This window comes from Dermochelys coriacea, chromosome 15 (assembly GCF_009764565.3).
Source record: "Dermochelys coriacea isolate rDerCor1 chromosome 15, rDerCor1.pri.v4, whole genome shotgun sequence".
NCBI classification, from domain to species: domain Eukaryota; kingdom Metazoa; phylum Chordata; order Testudines; family Dermochelyidae; genus Dermochelys; species Dermochelys coriacea.
The window spans coordinates 10,729,987-10,752,909 of record NC_050082.1 but is presented as its reverse complement, the minus strand read 5'-3'; the positions used below and the strand labels follow the sequence as shown (position 1 = coordinate 10,752,909).

The 22,923-nt window shown below is 39.5% G+C and overlaps 1 protein-coding gene across 4 annotated transcripts in view; it reads left to right on the top strand.

The window, feature by feature from the left end:
* The window catches only part of SPPL3 (signal peptide peptidase like 3), a 136,981-nt gene that overhangs the window by 31,422 nt on the left and 82,636 nt on the right, over positions 1-22,923 (top strand). The window contains exon 2 of one of the 4 annotated variants that reach the window (XM_043498001.1): positions 18,624-18,658. The exons of the other annotated variants lie outside the window; for them this stretch is intronic. The gene's annotated coding sequence lies outside the window, so the exon portion shown is untranslated. The remainder of the gene's footprint in view (positions 1-18,623; positions 18,659-22,923) is intronic. 4 annotated transcript variants of the gene reach the window in all.

The window sequence follows — 22,923 nt, the reverse complement described above, 5'->3', positions numbered from 1 at the left end:
CTGAGCCCAAGGTACTTGCTATTTTAGCGCTGCAGCAGTAATGCTGTAGCTAAGGTTGAGTAATTATATAGTGCGTGTGTTTTCCAAGACTGGGACAGACTTTCCAGAGCCTTTTGTTCTAGCTTGAGAGGAGGCAGGGCAGGCATGCAGTTGACTTCCTGAATAATTTAACACACACTTGGCATCAGTCTGTTGCACAACCTACGTGATACTTGTAAACTTCAAATAATAAAATTACTCTTTGATCAGGGCCTGGAAGAAGCCATGTGTTTATCTTCACCTTCTGGATTTTCCTATAAACTTACGATATCAATGATTCAGAAGTATGGGACCCACTTCAAATATTAGTGGTAAATGTGGTTTCTCTCACGTAATGTACAGCTATGAAAAGTCAAAGCTGGTGACTTAAACATGGACAATGCTTTGATTCTCTTCTGTAAATTCCAGCTGTCTTGTTACTTTTAAACTATCAACAAAGATTAATTTCTCATGTATAAAATCAAATATATTTCAAGATACTTTAAACCCTCAGCAGTGAGGGGCAAATAGTATGCAAAACTTTCAGATGTTGTGTTTTCTTCCCAGTCGATCTTCTCCTTTATTTAATATAAAATAAATGGTGTTTGTGCATTGTACGGGGATGGTTTGTCTGAAAGTCTTTGCTCATTACTTTGTACATCTATAATTATATGCATGTATATATTAAAAAGTGTTCTAGCCAAGCCTGAATATTGCTGCAAAGTGAAACAGCATCTGTTTATTATTATGGACACAAAATGTGCTCACAAAGCTGTCACTGTTACAGGAACCAAAGCAAAATTATAACCTATCAGGCTGCAGGCAGAGCAATAAAAAGCTTATCCTCAACAAAAAGAAAAGGAGTACTTCTGGCACCTTAGAGACTAACAAATTTATTTGAGCATAAGCTTTCGTGAGCTACAGCTCCCTTCGTCGGATGCATTCAGTGGAAAATACAGTGGGGAGATTTATATACATAGAGAACATGAAACAATGGGTGTTACCATACTCACTGTAATGAGAGTGATCACTTGAGGTGAGCTCTTACCAGCAGGAGAGCGGGGTGGGGGTGGGGGTGGGAAGAGGAAGAGATCACCTCAAAAGGTTTTCCCCCCTCCCCCCCCCATCCCGCTCTCCTGCTGGTAATAGCTCAACTCAAGTGATCACTCTCATTACAGTGTGTATGGTAACACCCATTGTTTCATGTTCTCTATGTATATAAATCTCCCCACTGTATTTTCCACTGAATGCATCCGACGAAGGGAGCTGTAGCTCACGAAAGCTTATGCTCAAATAAATGTGTTAGTCTCTAAGGTGCCAGAAGTACTCCTTTTCTTTTTGCGAATACAGACTAACACGGCTGCTACTCTGTATCCTCAACAAGTAACAGTTCACCCAAAATATTCCATGCAAAAAGTGCTAATGTATTTGGTTCAGTTTTATATTGAGAAATGCTCAAAGTATAAAGTTGGGTGGTGAATTTACATTCCAATGGTTTCTTGATTTCATTCTTTTAGAATAGAAATTTTGTACAACTTGTTTTACACTTAAATAAAGATAAACTTAATATACACATAAATTGGCCTATGAAGTTCCTAAAGTTATATTGATGAGACCTGCTCCCAGTCACTTTCTTCATTTTTGTGGTATTGTTCACAATTGTGGTTGATTCTTTTGTACTATTTGTATTCCTCTTCTGTCTTGCCAGTTGGTGGTGGTTGGTTAGTCTTTCATGTTTTGATCCAAATGTATGATTTTCTTATGTTTAGGACAACTAATAAAAACAGGTTACGCAGTTCAATATTAAGCTTTTCTCCTTGTTCTTCCTTTTTGTTTTCCTTATTTTAATATCTTAATTTTGAATTTAATTTTGACTGTTGAAGGGGTTTCTCTCTTCCTTAGTATTCATAAGTTCTCTAACTATCAAGTTTGATGGGCAGTGAGTGACCTTCTTCCAGCAAACTCTAAACCTTCCACCAGATTTCTAAGTAGCTTTTTTCCTTCTCTTGTGCAGAACTCTGACTTCATGAGTTAATTTTTCTAGTACTAGAGTTTCCCCCCTTTTTCATAGCGGTCACACATCTTCCACCCCCTTGCTATGGTAATTCTAGCAGCAACTAGGAAATGTGTGGTGAGTTCTTCGTGGCTTTAAGACTTAACTTTTTATGAAAAAAATAACAAATATGAAGAGGTTATCTGACACCTGTTTTGTCCTTTATGGAATCTCCAGTGGCTTTCCAAAATGTCTTAAATTTTGGTCACATTCATCATATGTGGAGAAATTCTTTCATTATGTTCTCCAGCACTTCCCCTTCCTTGCACCATAATCATTCCATTTTAAGGGGAGTTAGGTACCATTGATACAGCATTTTACCATAATTTTCTTTTATACATGTGGTGTTTGGTCTATGGGGACCTTGCCTTATCTGTTCTCCCATTCCTCAATTTCACATTCCCATAGTTCTGATGTTAGTGCTGTTGCCTATGGGGTATATTTTGAAACAGTGTAAATCCATTTCATAGGGGAATTAAGTTATTTCTGGGAAGATTAAACTGCACTGTTAGCTTTCCTTGAAGTTTTTAGTAGCAGTTTTTGTTTCTGAGCTAGACATATTAGCAGAAATATAAACTGTCTATGAAGGCATCGGCACATAATCTCAGGCTTCCCAAGGGACTGTGGTATTTTCGGAGCAAGATGTTGCTTAAAGTACCTGTGAGGATTATTGAATGCTCTGGGAAGGATTCATCTGTGTAGTATTCCACTTGGGTGGTTTACAAAGTGATCTCAAAACAGGCAAGAAGCTAAGCAGAATCCTAACATTCTTCCCTGGAAGGCAGTAGCAGTGGTGGAAAGGTACCAGAAAAAATAAATGAAATTTTGTGATGCTTCTCTTTTAGTACTCAGGATTTTTAATTACTGGTTAAGAATAGCATATTTTTCTCAAGGCAGGGTAGTTAGTGTAGAAATTTCCCAGTATATATGTAAAACAGCAAAACCTATCTTCTGGGCCTCAGAGAGTGACTGTGTCTTACTCAGGGACTGAATATGGACAGAAAATGAGTAATCAACACAAGGGGCTGAAAGACTAAATCCTCCACCCCGTGATTACTGTGATTGTGAGTTGGAGAGGGAGTGTACCCAGTACTCCTTACGACTTTTAAAGCCTCCCCCAAGACTACTTGTCAACACTCAGGTGCATACAGATTGAGTAGACTTGTGATCTTGCTTCTCTGTGATTTCCCAGAATTTTCAGATGCATAATTTTTTTAGGGGGTTGGGTTAAAAATGCTTTCCGATTTTAATCCTCCATGATTTCTCAATCTCTTCCAAAGAAATAAGGAAGAATAGTGTATAGATGAATATGTAACAGCCATTTCTATGAAGGGATTTCCTGATTCTTCCTCCCTGTGTACAATCTATTTTAGCTGGAGCCGCTTCTGTTGATGGAAGGGCTTATTAAAAATTTCATCTCCCTGTCCGAATCATATAACTATTTCTAAAATAAGAGCTCTTTTTGGCGAATCTCTCATTCTTTGGAGTCTAAAGTAGATGTATGCAATTTAAAAATTAATTTTAAAAAGGTTACTTCTTTGGAAGAATACATTTAGTAATCTGGGACATAAAATGTCAGTGTTTTAAAAATGCTAATTTTTGGTATAAATAATGCATTGCTCCACTTTAAAAATTGGAGATTAAGTATAACAGATTTAAGGCCTTGCAGTATTTTTGTTCTAGGTTTACCTGAAAATTCTGGAGCTAATTCCAGAAGGCTGTGTTAATCAAACAGATGTGACTGAAGTCAAAAATGTGTTTATTGGCACTTACATTAAACAGAAGTTTCCCCCCTCTTTCTCATATTGTACAGAATAAAACATACCACTGTTTGCTTTGTTTGATACTTCAGTTTATGAAACTTAATAATTTTTTTGTCTGTTTTGGCCAAATATTTTCAGGCAGATTGAAATGTAAAAGAAAACTTGATTTCTTACTGGCAAAGGACCATATATTCCCTACATTGCTAGGTCAGCAGATTCATAGTATGAAAACATTTATACATTTCAAAACTTTAGTTACTTTTAGGACATTTCCCCATTAAGTTGGATTTTGCAAGTGAAAAACATTTTTTCCACTATCAGTGTCCAAGTATTGGTTAGAGAATAATTAAGAAATTAGAGAGAATGTAATTGTTTAGACTATCTCTCTAAATGAATAACTGAATAATTCTTTCCTTGTAGAGTGTGAATAACTTTCATTTTCCTTAAATTTTGATATCTTATGCATTATTGAAACATAACATTAAACTTTGCTGAATTGTATAGCTGTTTAACAGATCTTCGATTTAAAACAAACTGTCCTTTCAAATATTAGGAGGACTTGTGGCACCTTAGAGCCTAACAAATTTATTTGAGCATAAGTTTTCGTGAGTTACAGCTCACTTCTTTTCTTTTCTTCTCTCCTCCTTTTCTTTTTGCGGATACAGATTAACATGGCTGCTACTCTGAAACCTTTCAAATATTGTTTGTAATCCCCCAAATTTGTAATTTAATCTGTATTTTTATTGTTAAGATAATATGTAAATAAAAATATGCAGAACTAAGGATTTCTCAAGAAGTGCTGTCTGGGAAATCAGCATTTTGGGGTCCTAAAGAAGAACTGGGCCTCTATAACAGCATCAGCTGCAAATCTTCAGACTCACTCCAAGACTCAATATTTGTTATTTGTATTGCAGTAATGGGCTAGAGACCCCACTGAGTGTGTAGTGGCTCATGGGGGTAAGATGTGCTATTCCACAATTTCTAGAATGATGCACAGATGGGGATTTATTAAGGAGGCAAAGTGGGGTGAAGGGTGGGGGCAAATGGAACTCTACACATGCCCCTTTGCACAGCCATTAACTGGAGGCTCTCTTTCCATCCTGCTCCTGTGACATACACATTTGGGATGGAACTAAGTGAAGGAGAAGGCAATCTGGAGGGGAAAAAAAAATCAGGAAAAAGCCTTAGTAGTGAGATCAGTCCTCCCTCCTCCTCCTTCCCCCCGGAATGGTAATGGAAATGTCCATTGTGGTGGGATGGATTAACAATTGAGTGGACCTGATTTTTCAGACAACTTGTATGCCATTTTATGTGCAGATCTGTACAAATCAGATGTGTACGTGGATGGGACTAGATAGGCACCTGTTTTCCCAGTGCCTGAGCAGATCACTGACATATGCACATCTAAGATAACCTGCACACCTATTTTGTGTGTAAACTATCTGAAAATTGGGCCAGTAGGTCTTTTTCTTCCCTAACTTATTTTTAGCCACTCTAGAGAAACAAAATGTTTCTTCTAAAATAAATCAGATCTGAAATGGTTAGAAATGTAAAGGGCAATATTGTTAACAGGCTTCAGAGTTAGCACAAGGCACTGGTTCACAGTCCTCAGAGAATTATTGTTTCTGTTAAGAGACTCGGGAAGTTGCAGTGATTCATATCTGGAAGATTTTACAGAAACATTGTAGTTTTTAATGGCTTTAAATCCTAAAGAAACTGATATGGCCACCAGAGAAGTACTGGAATGGAGTTCTGGCTCACCTAGAGCTCTGCTGAAGATGTAATTTGACAATGTTGTAACATTAAATTAACATAAGTTACTAATCGATAGTTTCTTAAATGAGTCACTTCTTCATGTGTTTGTAATTTCAGTGTTGAATATAATACACATTAGAACAAATATAAACTGATTGAATGCTATTAATATGAAACCTCCTGACTTGAGCCAATGCAGGTGTACAGGGTGATCATCCCAGATTAACACAAGATGTGACAAATGTGAATGAGGTGATCCTGTTTTGTTATGTAATGTTACACTGTGCACCCTGAATGGAAGAATGAGTTTGACCTTTAAACAGCCCATAAATTCTAATCTAGGTGAAAGCAGCCTTGTAAGTTTTCCTTTTTTGAACTTCTAGCAACTCTTGAATTGTTCCCCTGATACAGAAATATTACACACTAGGCTTCTGTAGCATCTGATAATAAAAGTAAATGTGAGCGTGTCTCAAATATAGATGGTCCTTGTGGTCATTGTATAAAAGGAGAGCATAATGACAGGGAAATAATGAAAAGAACAAACCAATTTGCACTCTGTGTTAAGCTGGTCGAATCTTCAAATGAATCTGATTTGGTAACTTTTTGGAACATAAATTTTACTTCCAGTCCTGCATGGTGGTGGAAGCATGTGCTTTTTGAAGGTATGTTTTTAAATTTAAAGGGGGAGATGTAATGGTCAAAATAGTTAATTTGTTGTTAATAAACAGAGCAGCTTCCAGGGTGGAATTGATTTAAATCACTAGTCAGGAAGACTAAATTTAATCATGGATTTCTACATAAAAGTGCATTCTTGTTGGTTGTTATAATCTTAATACATATTCTTTCCAACTCCAGAGATAGATGAGACACAAAGTGGGTCTCTTTTACGGCCTGCTGCCATTATAGATTTTTCCCGTCTAGTGAGAAAATGCTACAGTAAATCTCAAATCAATGAGGGCTATACTCAGACCTCAAGACTTCTGGAATATGCTGCTCAAACAGTTTCACTTTGGTTTCTACTGCATGTCCCTCCTTTCTCACATTTATCTCCAGACTTCTTCTCCTTGTCCAGATCTTTTCCGCCCCCAACAATTTTTTATTCATTGAATGTTTTGAAACTTTTCACTTTTAGAGAGAGGTAAGAGACTGACTGTTGCACTAATTTGCAGAGGGGCAATAGGGGTGAGGTTTGTTATTTCTCACCTCTCTCTATATATTTATTTATTTTAAAGCATTTTTGCTGTTAACAAGCTTGTTATCTCTGGAGACACACATCCACAGTTTGAGAACTGCAAAACTAAGCATCTCTGATCGTATCTTCTCGACTTAACACTGAGTCCCATTGGGTAGATAGAAAGATTAAGCTAAATAATCTATATAGAAGCCCCTGGAACCCCATAAGATTGGGTCTCTAATCCATGAACTGTTGGAACTCATTTACAAAACTTTTCTTAACCATTACATGAATATATTGTCTCATACTATAGAATTCAAATTTATAATCCCTATTCCATGGTGAGATCTTTTGAACTATAATGTATCTTAATTAAAACTACCTTTAGATAGGTTTTTCCTCAAAAAGCATTTTATCAGAAACTGATTTAAATAAAAAATTGATTTTTTAAAAATTTTTTTAATCATTGATTTTTATCCACCCTCGCAGCTTCTAAAAGCTTTGTTTAAAGCTTACTCTATGTGATGCATATTGTAATCCATCCATGTTTCACTAAACCAACTATTACTCTGGTGGTTCAGAATAATGGGTTCAATAGAACATTAACCCCAGATCAGACATAGTTCTGGTTGTCTAAGAATTATTGGTAATAGCTGCTAGCCTCAAGAAGAGAACAATTTCCTGCCCTGTCTTATTTGTCAGGATTGAAAGGAATTTCTGGATAATGAAAAGTAGGACTTGTGAAGCCTTAGAGACTAACAAATTTGTTAGTCTCTAGGGAGCCACAAATCCTCCTTTTCTTTTTGCGGATACAGACTAACATGGCTGCTACTCTGAAACCTGTCATTACTGGATAATGGAGTCTAAATGGGTCCATCCTTTACTTCGGTGTTCAGGAAATGGAGAAAAAGCGTTTAATGTGCAACAAATTGAAACACTCATTCCTAAGGGTGAAGGTACCTTCAGGATTCTGGCCAGTTGTGTCTTTTGACCCAAATGTCATTTAATTTTAATGATTCCAAGTCTGCTTGATTGCCAAATCTTTAAACCTTCACAGTGTAGCCTGGAAAATACTGTTAGATGTGTTTTCAATTGACAGTTGGAGATTTTATTTACTAAACTTTAAACAGTTTGCCTATTTCCCACCATCCATGAAGTATTCCATCAGTGGATCACTACGGACTTCTCAGTTTGGCAAAGAGAAGGATGCACTCTTAAATCATAAATAGCATGCACTGGTGCATACTTTTCCATTTGTTAGTGGCTTTTAGATACTGGTCTGATCCTCATTTCTGGGACATCCTGCCATTTCCATAATTTTGAAGGCAGCCATTAGAGAGTTGCTCTTGTTTTCCCTTCAACTCTGTCAAATCTTAGATCGCCCTACTGGCATGTTGCTGCAGATACCTAAACCAGTTCCTCAGTGTACTGCATTCCTTTTGAAGAGTAGCAGCACACCTTTATGCCTTTAAGGGAACTATTGCAAGTTGCTTCTTAGGGTGCCTTCTCTCTCTGGAGGACAAATTGAATTGCCAGACAAGTTTGGCAAAGAATTGAGGGCTGGTTGGCCATGACCATCTACCTTTCAGACCAGTGGTTCTTAACCTATTTACCATTGTGGGCTGCATATGCAGCTCTCTGTGGGCCACATCCACACAATATATATACTACCTGTGTGCCCTGAGGATGTCACATGGGCTGCAACTGTGTGCTGATTGGGCCACAAGTGGGCTGCGGGTTGAGAACCACTGTTTTAGACCATTGGTTTCCTCGACATCTCTCCAGCCAAGGTTAGATGTGGTACTTGGACTGGTTTCCTGCCAGGACTCTACAACCTGCAGGAGCAGTGTCTTACTCCTGCTTGCTGTTATTAGATGATCCAAGTAAAATGGTCTGGTTTTTAGTATTTCTCAAGTCAGTCTATCTCCCTGTAAAGTTCAGGTCAGTAGCTGAGGCCTGAAATGCATGACATGGCGGTTGTGCACTTGTGCATTCTGACCCTAATACCACTGCTTGCCTTCTTCCTTCATGGTACTATACTTCTGTCCCCTCGGGTTCTTCAGTTAGCTCTCATCTGGAGAGCTCAAAAGATGGGCAATTGAGTAGGCAAGGCACGGAGAACAGGTCCACAGCAGTCAAATGGAGGAAGAAAAGCATTCCTTAATGACTTCCTCCAGAATAGGGGGAATAGCAGGGTAAACTAGTACTTAAGGGCAAGATCTGTGCAACAACCCCACTCCCCAAAAATAAATTGCAGATATTAGATCAGAGTAGCATCCGATGAAATGAGCTGTAGCTCACAAAAGCTTATGCTCAAATAAATTTGTTAGTCTCTAAGGTGCCACAAGTACTCCTTTTCTTTTTGCAGATACAGACTACTGCTACTCTGAAATCTAGATTAGAACACTAATTTTACTTTTGCACTGAAGTCAGATACTGCCTTAACAAACTGATTGCATTGGATCCTATGTTCATGTTCCTTTTGCTCTATGCTGACAATCTGAACTAATGTTCACATTTTATTACTTTCTTTATTGGCCAACAGTACCTTAAATTAGCAAGCTTTTGGCACAGACAGAAGCATAGTGTGTTGATTGTGCAAATGCCTTTGCAATGTATTCTCATGATGCTTCCTATTTGGAGAAATATGCTCCTAATTTTTCCCATGAGGAACATCTATAGTTTGAATAGTATGTCCATGGGTGCTCCACTTCAGGGGTGCCCCATGCACTTTTGATCAGAGATTTTCAGTAGCAGTGTCCATTCAGCCTGTGCGTGTGCTGTACATCTTTGTGCTCCACACTGTGGATATATAGAGCTGTGTGGACCAAGTGCCCCTCAGTTCCTTCTCAAACACCCTTCGGCCTGAGACAGAGCATCTAACATGCCTGCTCTAACATAGCCTGTAGCTTAGCCTTTTTAGATATAGTTCTAAGCGATAGTTTAGCTTGGTTGTTTACCGAGTTTATTTATTTGTTTTTGATAATTCTTGCATGATTTGGGGTTTTTCTACCAACAGCTTCCTTCCAGATGAGGTGCTAGCTTCAGGGTATTCTGGAATCCTCAGGCTTCAAATGTTGCCCCTTCTGCAGGGAATCCATCCCAATTAGCAACGGTCATTCTCTGCATTTCCACTATTTTGGCTGGTATATGGATGTGTCTCAATGTAAGATCTGCATATCTTTTAAAAGCAGATATAGAAAAATCAGGGATATTAAATTTAGTTTGTTATTTAGTTTGTTTATTAAGTTTAGTTTAGTTTATAGTTTAGTTCATGCTAGAGCAAGACTTGAGATCAGGCTCAGAGAGCCTCCTTGTAGACTAGCATTCAAGTGCACTTGTGCCCAGTTGACCTCTGTATCCTGGTCACAGAGAGCTTTAGGGGATAAGATCACAGACGGTACCAATAAGACTCAAAGCAATAGGGGTTCCGGATCTTCTACCAGAGATTCTTCTTCAGAGAAATCTGTTGTCTCACAGAATAACCGTTTTGGAGACGCAAGGTTTTGAGGCTCTAGGTTCCGGTAATGAGAGTTCATTGAAGACTTTGACTTCCTCTTAGAGGTACAGTAGCAAGCATACTGCAGGACCAAAATCTCCCTTGGTACTGACTAGATACGATCCGTTCCAGCAGAGGTTCTAAACATTCTGCTTTGAAGTCCGTACCATCTTCTGTACCCAGACCAGTGTATTAGACTACTACACTGGTGTGCCAGAAGATGGCAGCTTCTTCAGTACTGACCTGCACCATCTAAGCATTCAGCATCCATGGTACTGACTCCATCTCAACAATCACTGCTGTTTTTGGTACCAACACTGATCACTTCAGAGCCGCATCCAACCTCAGTTCAGACACACCCAGTACCCCAAAATATTTCAGAGATCTGTTGTGTTTTGGAGGAGTTGGGGTCTCCATTACCAGCCAGTATGAAGTGTTTGGTTCCAGGATCTTCTGGGATCTTCCCCGGTGCCTCCCAGCTCTCTGGCTCCTGCTGCACCATATGGATAGCTGTTCCTTGTTCATTATTCACTCCCATCTTTGGACTGAGTTGAGTACTTTGCTGATTCTCAGATCTCTGTCCAGTGAGCTCCTATCTACCATGAAAGGGACTACTCACCTGTAACCTACACTGAAAGGAAGATTTTAAAAGGAGAAAGAGTCTTGAGCCCTGTCTCACTGGTATGACCATTAGTGGATGCCTCTTTCCCTTTCCTGTGGGTCCACCCAGTGGCCTTTTTGAGATCTGTTTGATTTGTGATCAAAGTTCTCAAGAGCCTCCTAGTTTTTCCCATGGGGCGCACATACACTAGCCTGATCCTCCACTTCCTCACTAGCAGCTGGAACCTGAGGAGAAAACTGATGAGGAGCAAGAGGCCAGAGCAGACCAGGTGATGCCTCAGACAAATAGATTATCATTGTCATCAGATCCATCACCTTCTTTGACTGACAGTTTCAAGTGGTTTCAGAAGTTTTTGAAATGTCTTTCTGATTTGCTCCAAATTCCTTTAGAGGAGGTCCAAGAGTAGCAACTTAAACTTTGAGTATCCTGTACATCACATCTTCTGGATGAGTGCTGTTACCAGTGAATGAGGTTCTACTGGAAACTGCAAAAACCATGTGATAGACTCCAGTGATGGTGTCACCAACTTGTAAACATGCTGACAAAAAATATCGTTCCATCAAAAAAACTCTCCATCCAGATTTAAAGAAAGCGCAGAGCAAGGCACATACACAGCATAAGGATTTATATTCTTTATTCTTGCTTGCAACCCGCTATCTACACCAGACATGTTAGTGGCATTGTTGTACGACTTTATTTTTCCATCCTTCACCAAATTCTTCAGTTGTGGAGGCAGTCAGTGAGTATTGTAGACAACACCATACAAAGTCTACACCGTATGATATAGTGAGGCGTTTAAGGCCATTGCCAAAAGCTGACCTTCAGCTATGATATCTTGTGGCTGGCCTCCCTACATGCAGCTGACACTCTGGCTTATTCCATGTCTACCACTGTCATCAGGCATTGAGTGTCTTGGCTGCAACTGTCCAGTTTCCCGAGGGTGGTTCAGAATACCACAGAAGACCTCCCTTTTGGTGGACATAATTTATTCTCAAAGTCCAGAGACACATCTCTCCATACTTTGAAAAGTTTGTGGGCCACACTCAGGTCCCTTGACATATGCATACCTGTGAACAAAAGAAAATTTAGCAGATCTCAAGCAGTGCAGGGATCTCATATGATGGTCTTCTATTACTATAGGCAAACTGAATCATCTAAAAAGAGGCTGAGGTATCAGAAGAAGAAACCTCCTACAGTGACAGCACACTACCAACTAGCCTTATCTTCGTTCAACTGTCAATTTTGATAGATTTGGTCGAGGGCTTAGAATATTCCCACCTCAAATCTTCACCCCCCAGCAGTCCAAGTCTCTCTCCAGGGATTCGTCTCGCATACACTTTCTGAAACAGGAAGTAATATCTCTTCTGTGCATAACGGAGCCATAGAAACAGTTGCAGTTCTGCATAAGGGGAATGGATTGTATTTCAAGTATTTTCTGGCCCCCAAAAAAGAATGGGGAATGGAGCTCCGTTACTGGCTCCCAGGTGCCTAAATGCCTTTGTGAAATCACAGAAATTCAGGATGGTGACTCTCGCAGCTGTTGTTCCATCTTTAGATTCCAGGGACTGGTTTGCAGCCTTCAGGACACACATTTTCACATCACAGTTCAACCTTCTCGTGAGAGGTTTCTTTGTTTTACAATTAGTCAGGATTGCTTCTAATATCAAGTCTTTTCATTTCGCCTCTCCTCTACCTCAGTAGTATTCTCAAAGGTCATGGCAGTGGTAGCACCTCAGCTTTGGCAGATGGGAATACTCATTTTCCCCTACCTTGACAATCAGGTGCTTGTAAAGGTAGCCATGACCCTCTTTCACAGCTTAGGTCTTCAACAGAGCATCAGAAAGTCTATTTTGAGCCCAGTTAATCAGAGAGACTTGATAGGGATTTTTCCTGAATGGTGTAGCAGCCAGGGCATACCTTCCTGCAGATAGGTTCATGACACTAATAAAACCTAATTTCAGAGATTCAAATAAATGTCTCCAGCTACTGGGTCATATAGCAGCATATACTTTGGTAACTCAAGATGCCAGGTTACATCTTCACTGCTTCTAGGGATGGCTCAAAACAGTTTATACTTAAAACAAATAGTCCGGACAGGAGGGTTCTGGACTCATTCAGTTGCTGGAAAGACCTATGCAAACTATGTGCAGGAGTTCCTTTCAGCCAATCTCCTCCAAGGATCACCATAATTTAGGATGCATCTCGCTTAGAGTGGGGAGCTCACCTAGATGCACACAAGGGCAATAGTTTGTTCTAGGGCCTTAACTTCACATAAAGTTCCTGAAAATTAGGAGCAGTCAGGAATGCTTGTGTGTTTCCTTTCCCTCATCATGGGTCTATCTGTAAAAGCCACAACTGACAGCATAGCCTGCATGTTTTACATAAGTTGTCAAGGGGGGTGAGATCCCCATCCTTCTGTGTCAAAGCAATAAGGATCTGGAAGTGCTGTATAGCCAACCATTTTCTCATTTCAACCTCTTGCCTTTCAGGCATTCAAAACACAGTGGCTGACAATCTGAGCAGGCACTTCTCCCAAGATTACAAATGGGAATTAAACTCTTGGCTTTTCAGACACACGTTTTTCTAAGCTGGAGCTTTCCAGAAGCAGATTACTTTTCAACTGCTGCCAACAGAAAATGCAAGGAAATAGTGTTCAAGAGAGGGTCTGGGCCATCAGTTCCTAAGGGACACATTTCTCATTCCTTGATGAAGGGTCTTCTCTATGCATATCCACCCACACCTCTGCTTTTGAAGGTGCTGAACAAAATCAAACAGAAAGAAACGAAACAAAAGTCATTCTTACTACACAAACATGGTTGAGAGAAGTTACCTCTCTTGATTTGCATCACTACCTGTCGATTGTGGCACCTTAGAGACTAACAAATTTATTTGAGCATAAGCTTTCATGAGCTACAGTTCACACGGCTGCTACTCTGATACCTGTCCATTGTTACTCCTCCCTAGCCTTTGCTCATCTGTTATCTCAGATCTCCAGTGAGTTTCTCCATCCCAATCTGGACATTTTTTGACTTAGCTTAGCTCTTCCATGGTTCAACCAAGGTTCAGCAAGACCTATTAAACTGCAGAAGGGTTTCTAACAGAACTATTTATCTTCAGTAAACTATTTATCTTTGCCCCCCGCCCCCCCCCAAAAAGTGCCACTAGTCTAGAGAGGAATCTATTCTGGACTTTAGAAGGGCATTAGCTTGCTTTTGTGGCAGAAACAGACTCTTTAGAAGGTTTCAAAGACTGTTAATTTCCTTTGTGAAGAGATCAAAAGGGTCCTACAGTTTACACTCAGGGACTTACAAAATGGATTTCTGGCTGTATTCTCATTTGCTACAAGGCCGCTAGTGCTCAGCCACCTTTAGGAGTGACAGCTCATTCTGCTAGATTCCAGTCTACCTCCATGGCATTATTGAAAGATGTACTAGCGACTGAAATTTGTGAAGCCGGACTTTGGGCGTCTGTTCAGTTTCTCAAAACTCTCTACCCTCATATGTGCCTCTAGGTTGGACGCTGCTCTTGTCATGGCAGTTCAATCATCAGTCTTAGATCCGGCTTCAAAGCTCCCTTCTCTTTCTACGGATACTGGCCAGAAGTCACCTGACTTTACTCCAAGAAGTGCAGTAGTTGGAGTTATTTTTGAGATGTGTCCCCCTATGGGTGCTCCACTACCGGCCCTCTATCCCTTTTGCTTTGCGTCTGTGGGATGTTGCAGTGGAGAAGGAACTGAGGGCTATTTGCCCACTCAGCTCTATATATCCTCGGTATGGGGCACAAAGAGGTGTGGTGTGCATGTGCAGGCCTAACAGCACAGTTACCAAAAGCTCTGATCAAAGTTGCATAAGGAGCACCCGTACCTGAAGTGGAGCACCCACAGGGACACACATCTTGAAGTCCAGTTACTGCACGAGGTGAGTACCCTCTCCTTCTATGCTTCATTTGTTCGTTTTATATCTGTACTGAGGAAAATAAAATAGTTGATTTTTTTTCTCAGTTTGTCTAGACTAAAGTTAACTGATTATGGAGTGTCAAGTTTTAGCTTATACAAGTTTTAGCGAAATTAATTGGCAATCAATAGACTCTGGTTATAATAGGAGCAAATATTCTAGTCTAGACACACCTGGAGTTGGATTTTTCTCTGCCTCTTCCTGGAACTAGACTTTCAAACCAATTTTTGCAAGATCAAATATAGTTTAGTGCATATCTCTAGAAGATGATCCAGCCAATAGAAGAAAGCTTCTATCTGGGACTTAAACAATATATTGGCTGTGAAACAATATATTTGCTGCCTTGTTTCTGTTTTAAAAGAACTTAGTGGAACATCCATAGTTTGAATGTACTAACTGACTTTATTAGCCATCTTTAGAAACTGAAATTTTTATAGCACTTAATTCTGTCTGATTTTTTTTTTTTTAAGTAGTGGTACCTCAGCCTTATCCTACCAAACAAAATTGGCTTCCTACTGTTTGTATGAGAACCTGTTTCCACATCCCTACAAAGAAAGTGTTAGTGTTTACTTGAAACTCTTACTTAATTACCTCGGAATATCATCAATTACCAGAGTATCATTTAAGATTTTTTTGCTTTTAACTTTTCTTTTTTACTGAAAAACTGCTCCCTATTCTACTCAAATGGAAAATATAATCTTCTTGCTCATTAATCTACATTTCTGTTTCCAGAAAATATTAATAGCTTTTAATTTTCTATGCCTGGGCTTGCTTGTCCTCGTTGACTAACTTCAAGTTCACTTTCTCCCACATGCACCTCTTGCAGTACTCCAAAGATGGTCTGTGATTTTAAAAGTCCCACCTGCGTTAATCTTTTGCTGATATTGTCAATACACTTGATGTAATTGGACAGTAGATTTAGTTTATTCCATACTAATTTGGGAAAACTGCAGAGTTTCAAAGCTTTTTCATATCCTCATGAGGTGTGTGTGGTGTTGGGGTCTTATTGTTAATTATTTTTCTATATTTAGGTATGTAGAAAAACATTAAAGGGTGACTGGAGACACTTAGTCATTTTTTTTTAAAAGAGATTAGTTACATAATTTGTTTGCCAAAGATAACAAATGGATTGTGTGAGTAACAGTGCTGGAGTTCTGTCCAGCATTAATTCTTTAGGGATGGTTTGTGCTGGTCCTGTTATCTTTATTTTAAAACAGTTACATACTTCCTTGCTATTATCCTTGGGTTTGTTCAGCTTTCAGTGAAAACAAAACCATGGATTGTTTCTGTGGGCTGCTGTTACCGTACTTATTATCTGGAAGGATTGCAAACTGATTGAAAAGAGATTAGAAAGCAAGTATAAACCATACATTTGGGGAGCTGTGGAAGCTAAACTTTGACACAGACAGAAGTGGCTCTCAATCTGTTTTTGAGGAAACCCTGGTGTTTCATGAGATGATATGCTCATATGTAAGGTTAAGATTTTGTCCTGGTTATTTTTAGTAAAAGTCACAGACCACTCGCAGGCAATAAACAGAAATTCATGGAAGCCTGTGACCTGTCTAACTTTCACTAAAAAGTAAGGGTTGGGGGGATGACTGGGGAGTGGGGATGCTAACAGCTCTGGGGCTCATGCTGCCCCTGGATGCGGCTTGGACCTTCAGCCTTGATGCCCCACGACACGGCTGAAGCAGAAAATGTCAGATGTCTTTGAAAGTCATGGAATCCATTACTTCCATGACCTCCATGACAAAATCTTAGCCTTATTCATAGGCCCTATAGTACCAAAAACCAACCAAATAAACCAAAAGTGACTGGTTAACTAAGGTCTCTCGATCCATTCCTCACTCCCAATCAAGGTTGAAAAGGTTATAGTGCAGAAGCAGTCCAACTTTACACCTGTTAATAAATGGCATGCTAGATCCCTTTGTCCATTGGACCAAACCATATTTCAGTTATGGTTTAGGGTGGTCTGAGACACCTTTGGGCTGTCTCTACATGGAGGGTTTTTCTGAAAAATTTCCCACCATTACTCTAGTACCATTTCTGGCAGTGGTAGGAGTGGTAGTATAGACTGGCTGTCAACAGTTTTACCACCTTGTTATCCAATCCTGCTGTGAGTAGGTCTGGACAGCACAGAGTGGTGGCCCATCTACACTAGTGCTCATAGTATGGCTAGCACTGGTGGAGATTTTCCAGAAAAACTTAGTTGTAAATGGGGCTTCTGTCAACTATGGGTAGCTTTCTTGGTATAGAAGAAGTTGCAACTGCCCATCGGAGAGTAAATGTAATAAGTATGCTCTAGTGTGGAGTAAAGGGTAAGTGTGTTCTTGCTCTTGTAGGGGACTGTAATCAGAGTTTTGCACAACTAGGAAAGCTCCTTTGAGACCAAAATATCATTTATATTATACGATTGGGGCCAACTTTCCCCCACACAATTAAAACTTTAAGTTAAAATTGACATGGCTTTCAGTGTTTGGTCCCATAAACTATATTTGTCTAGCTTTTGTTCCTCTATGCCAGACATGACTGTGAGCTCAGAATGTCATTGGGGTGGGCGGAGGGAGCAGTTGATGAATTCTAATTGATCTGCCAGGAGAGTAATTTGTGCCAGTGAAATGACATTATACAGTGTGCTGAGCTCCACTACTCTACATGCAAGAAATTGGCACTCATATTCTTATCAAGGCCTTCCAAGTGCAGGCAGGTGGTTGTCTAGAACAAATACATTTTTTCAACTTCAGCTCTAACTTTTGAACCAATAGTTGGTAAATACACACCCTGTTCTAACCAGTGTTTGTCTGCCAGTTTCAGTGAAACAGATTTAGTACTCGTGTGTATTGCGGGTGCTGAGAAAATTACTAATGTCACATTCCCCATCTTGAGCTGGTTCATGTTGATTGATTTTTCTTATCAGAAAATGAATGACTCAAACTAGTGTTAGAGCAGTCTTAATTTCTTGCTGATAGGCTATGCGGTGTAAGGTCACTTATTGAGAAGTGCCAAAAAAGGCACTTACAGCAACCTACAACTCTTACCTGTGAAGCCTTTATTTGTGAAGTATGACTTATAGTAATTTTTTCCTATTAATTGGTATCAGCTGTCAGTAATTCAGAGAGAGTTTATTATTGAACCGTCAATTCTCAAGCAAGACTCAAAAACTGTTCTCATATAATTGGTAAATTAGGATGGCCATTGGAGGAAGCATAGCACTTAAAGGAGTTTTCTTTTGAGATGTCTGGGATTTCTTGCTAAACTTAAAAACAGCGCATATATGAAGGGAAAAGGGAGTGAAAGAAAATGGCAAAGATGCTTAAAGAAAAAGGTGCCCTACAAAAGCCAGAATTGTCCTCATTTGGTTTATAATTTTTAAGATTTGAAGGGTTTCTTAATCTTGTTTTTTATATTCTCTACTATTGTTAAAGGACTGGAGAATTATTGAGATTATGATATTACCATAGAAGAGTGAATCCTGAGCATATGAAAAGGAGAGATTTTTGTCAGACCATTTACAGCTTTAGCTGTTTTAATACCTGTTTTAACTCATAGACTTCACAAATACTTAGAAGAATTACTCCGTTTTTTTCACCACTTCCATCCTTGCAGTTAAGTCAAGAGGTCTCCTATTCTAGTTCTCCAAGGAATTCTCTAGCAAAACCAGGGAAATAAAGACATTGTTAGTGTTAAATAAATAAATAAATAAATCCCTCCCCAAACAAAAAATCCCTGCTTTTTGGAATCTATACAACAAAAATAAAATCTTATGTCCCCCCCCCCCTTTTGCAGATTAAATCATTGTTAGGACTAGAAAGGCATCTGAGGTTAGTTTTCATCCTTCCTCCCCCTTGTTTGTCTACAGCTTTCTTATATCTTGTCTTGGCTTATTTTGCCACCTTGGGGCAGGGACGTCATTGTTAAGGCTAAGATTCTGTCACAGATATTTTTAGTAAAAGTCATGGACAGGTCCTGGGCAATAAACAAAAATTCACAGAAGCCGTGACCTGCTCCTAACTTTTACTAAAAATATTCCTGATAAAATGGGGAGGGAGGAGGATCCAGCACCCAGAGCTGTTGAGAGTGCAGGGGTTTGCCCTGCTGCCTGTGGCTGGCTGCTATGCGGTCTGCCCTGGCAGCTGGGCAGGTTTGGGGTCTGCCCGCGGCAAGAGGGAGCAGCTCCTTGGGGCTAAAGCGGAAAATGTCTCAGAAGTCTCTGGAAGTCACGGATTCCATGACATAAAAACATGCCAAGACCATTTGCAGTGGTGTGATTTCAACCAGTGCATGTTGCAACAGTGCATTTCTTTAGTGTAGACAAAGCTAGAATTACTGGAATAAATTAACTCTGCATTAATTTAATCTAAAATTATATATTTCTCCCATGGAAAGCCATTTGACGACAGAGCTATGTTTAGAGAGAACCAGCCTAATACCTCTAGAGTACAACTCTATTAATGACCCAGTCTTATTTACTGTTGAAGGAAGAGAACTGGTGAAGGGGACTGTTACAACAGGGCTTGTTATGTAGCCATGCTTTGATAACACTGTCCTTTTAACTATAAAAGGGACATCTGTATCATCCTTGTGACTCTGTAACAATTAATGAACCAGAGTGGATAATCAATTATTTGATTTTATTTTTCCATTTAAATCGGATATTTTTACAAAATGCTTTTTGAGGAAAAAACTTATCTAAAGAGAGTTTTAATTAAGTTAGGTTATAAAAGAGATCTCATCATGGAATAGGGATTATAAATTCTAATTCCTTAGTATGAGACAATATATTCATGTAATGTTCAAGAATTTTGTAAATAAGTCCCAATAGTTCATGTATTAGGGACCCAATTATATGGGGTTCCAGGGGCTTCTGTATAGATTATTTAGGTTAATCTCTCTATCTACCCAATGGGACTCGGTGCTCAGTCTAGAAGATACCATCAGAGATGCTTAATTTTGAAGTTCTCGAACTGTGAATTTTTGTCTCCAGAGGTAACATGCTTGTTAACAGCAAAAATGTTTTAAAATAAATAAATATATAGAGGTGAGAAATAACAACCTCAACTCTATTGTCCCTCTGCAAATTTGTGTACACAGAGTCAATCCCTTCTCTCTAAAAGTGCAAAGTTTCAAAAAGTTCAATGAATAGAAGATTATTGGGGGTGGAATAGATCTGGACAAGGAGAAGAAGTCTGGAGATAAATGTGAGAAGCGAGGGACATATGCTTGTTTTGTTAAAATATTTGCTGTTGAAGAAAAAAATCCAGAATACTTAACCTTGTTTTAGTTAAATAAAACAATTTAAATGTCTGTCTGGTGGTGGTCTCCTCCTAATACAGCATGGCAAGAAAATCCTCCAAATATTAATGATTAACCTGTTGAATTGGACATACTGGACTTCACCTCCCAATGACTTCATAAATATTTGCTTCAGTTACCTTTGGTAAATGAAATAACCAACCAATCAATCATTCATTTTCTGATATAGCTGTAAAACTAATCTGAAAAGTTTTCAGAATAAATCACTGTTTAAAAATGCATAGTGTGTACCTTCTCAAAATGAAACCTATATCTATCTGTGAGTTGTGAAGAATATGTATTAAGGTTATTAACAACAACTAACAAGAATGCACTTTTATGTAAAAAAACATGATTAAATAGTCTTCCTGACTAGTGATTTAAATCAAATCCAGTCTGTGATGAATACAGTATGTTGACCTGGTTATTGGGATGTTTACTGTGTGGCTTGTGTTGGGTTAGAAATTGAAATGTTTCCTGTGTGAATATTAGGTTAGTTGAATAGCAGGCTGTTGGAAAAACAAGCAGGAAAGAGTACAATAGCTTGACCTAGGCAGCCAGTCACCAAAGCTTAAGGGACACTGCAAGAGCCATTTGCTTTGATATTCTACCTATGATGCCCTGCTGAGCTCACCTGACTAGTTTGTCAAGGGGTGCGTGCGCGTTCCAACCTTGGGAACCCAGGACAAAGGCCCTGACTAGATTTAAGAGGACATACTCCCTAAAGCTGGGAAAGACAATTAAGGGAAACAGACTGACACTGAGACCCTAGAGGTTAGGGTAATTGGGAGTGTGAGGAACTTCATAGGCTTTCCTTTGGGGGATGGTAAGCTTTTAGTTAAGAGATGATGGCATCGCTGTCTGCCTCAGATATCTACAGGACAATGGACTACACTCAGATATAAACCCAAACACATGGCCAAACTCATCCATTTCATCCTCACTCATAACAATTTTACATTCAACAATAAACACTTTGACCAAATCCTGGGAGAAGCTATGGACACTAGGATGGCTCCCCAGTATGCTGGCCTCTTTATGGGCCACACAGAGGAATAATTTCTGGACAAATGCACCACGAAACCAATGATATACCTGAGATACATCAATGATATTTTCATCCTCTGGACATGAGACTTAAATTCCATTAGATATTTCTATCACAATTTCAACAACCACCATTCATCAGTCAAACTGTCTCTAAACACTTCTGTATTAGCATCAACTTCCTGGCCAAGATCAGATTCAACAATGGATACGTGAGAAATTCATAGATCACCACATTTACCTTCAGAGATCCAGTAACCACCCCAAATACACCAAGAAATCTATCTACAGCCAAGCCCTGAGATACCACAGAATATACTCTGAGGAGAAAGTCCGGAATATATGCTGTAACACATTTAAAACTGCCTTCACCAAACAAGGACACCCCACCAGAAAAGTAGATTGCATTATGGAACAGGGCATTCAAATAGGTCTACAGAGCCTGCTTCAATTCCGAGGGGCAGGTTGGTGACGGAAATACTCTCTGATCGTACCACCTCTGGTTGTCACTTACCACCCACACTAGAACCCATGTGGGGTATCATAGAACAGTTACAATCCAGACTTGATGGGATCCACATACCGAAAGAAATCTTCCTTGAATCCCCTTTTTTGGTCTTCAAACAATCCCCCAAACTTGTCAAGCTCATCAGAAGCAAGCCCCCCAAAGATCAGAACCCACCAGATCCTGCCATAACAAATGCAAAATCTGCAGACCTACCTCCACAGCTATGATGATCAGTACCCCCCATAACTATCTTTCAAGATCCATGGGAACTACACATGTCCATCACAACATGTGATGTACCTCATCCAGTGCATAAATGCCCTAATAACTATGCAGGTGAAACCAGACAATCACTACGCTCTCGAATGAACTCTCACAAAAAATAAGACTAAAACATCAAATAACCCATGGGTGAACAGTTTTCACAAAATGATCTCTCCATATCTGATCTTTGTTTTCGTTCTCAAAGAAACATGCACGACAGCTTCAAAAGACGAGCCTCAGAGCTTAAATTCATAACTGCTAGACACTATCAATCATCGTCTTAATAAAGACACTAGATTTATGGCTTATTACAACAATCTGTAACCCACTTAAACCCCCCCACACACTTTTTTTTTTTTTTTTGGTCCTCTGACTGCAGAAGTGTTAACAGGCCACTTCACTTTGAATGACCTCTTGGAATATGATTACTTAAAATGTTTATGGTAAACAATCCCACACTTAGTATCTTTCCCAGACCTGAAGAAGAGCTCTGTGTAGCTCAAAAGCCTGTCTCTTCCACAAACAGAAAATGGTCCAATAAAAATAGTACCTCATCCACCTTTTCTCTCTTTAGTCAAGATAGATATGAGTGTAGACTGTTTTGAAATCCTCTCTTGAATGTTATGCTTCGTTCCAACTGTAAAGATTAAATTGTATGTTGATTTAAGAAGGCTGCCTGGTCACTGTATTCACCACTGGTCACACACTCCCAAAGGAAAGAACTGTAAGTACCAAATGCAGTTGGATCTGTTGGGTAAGCATGGTTGACAGACAGGGTAGTGTAACTGAGGGCCTGGTGTAAAAGTGTGGGAGAACTGCAGTTCCATCTTGGGAAAGGGAAAGGCCTGAGGCCTATCACTTGGTGGGGTGCACTAATAGAAACCAGGGAAGGATCAGAGGTGCAGCCTGCCCTGTACCTGTGACAGTCACATCATACTCTCACCTTCCCAAGAAAAGAGAATGAAACTCTATGGT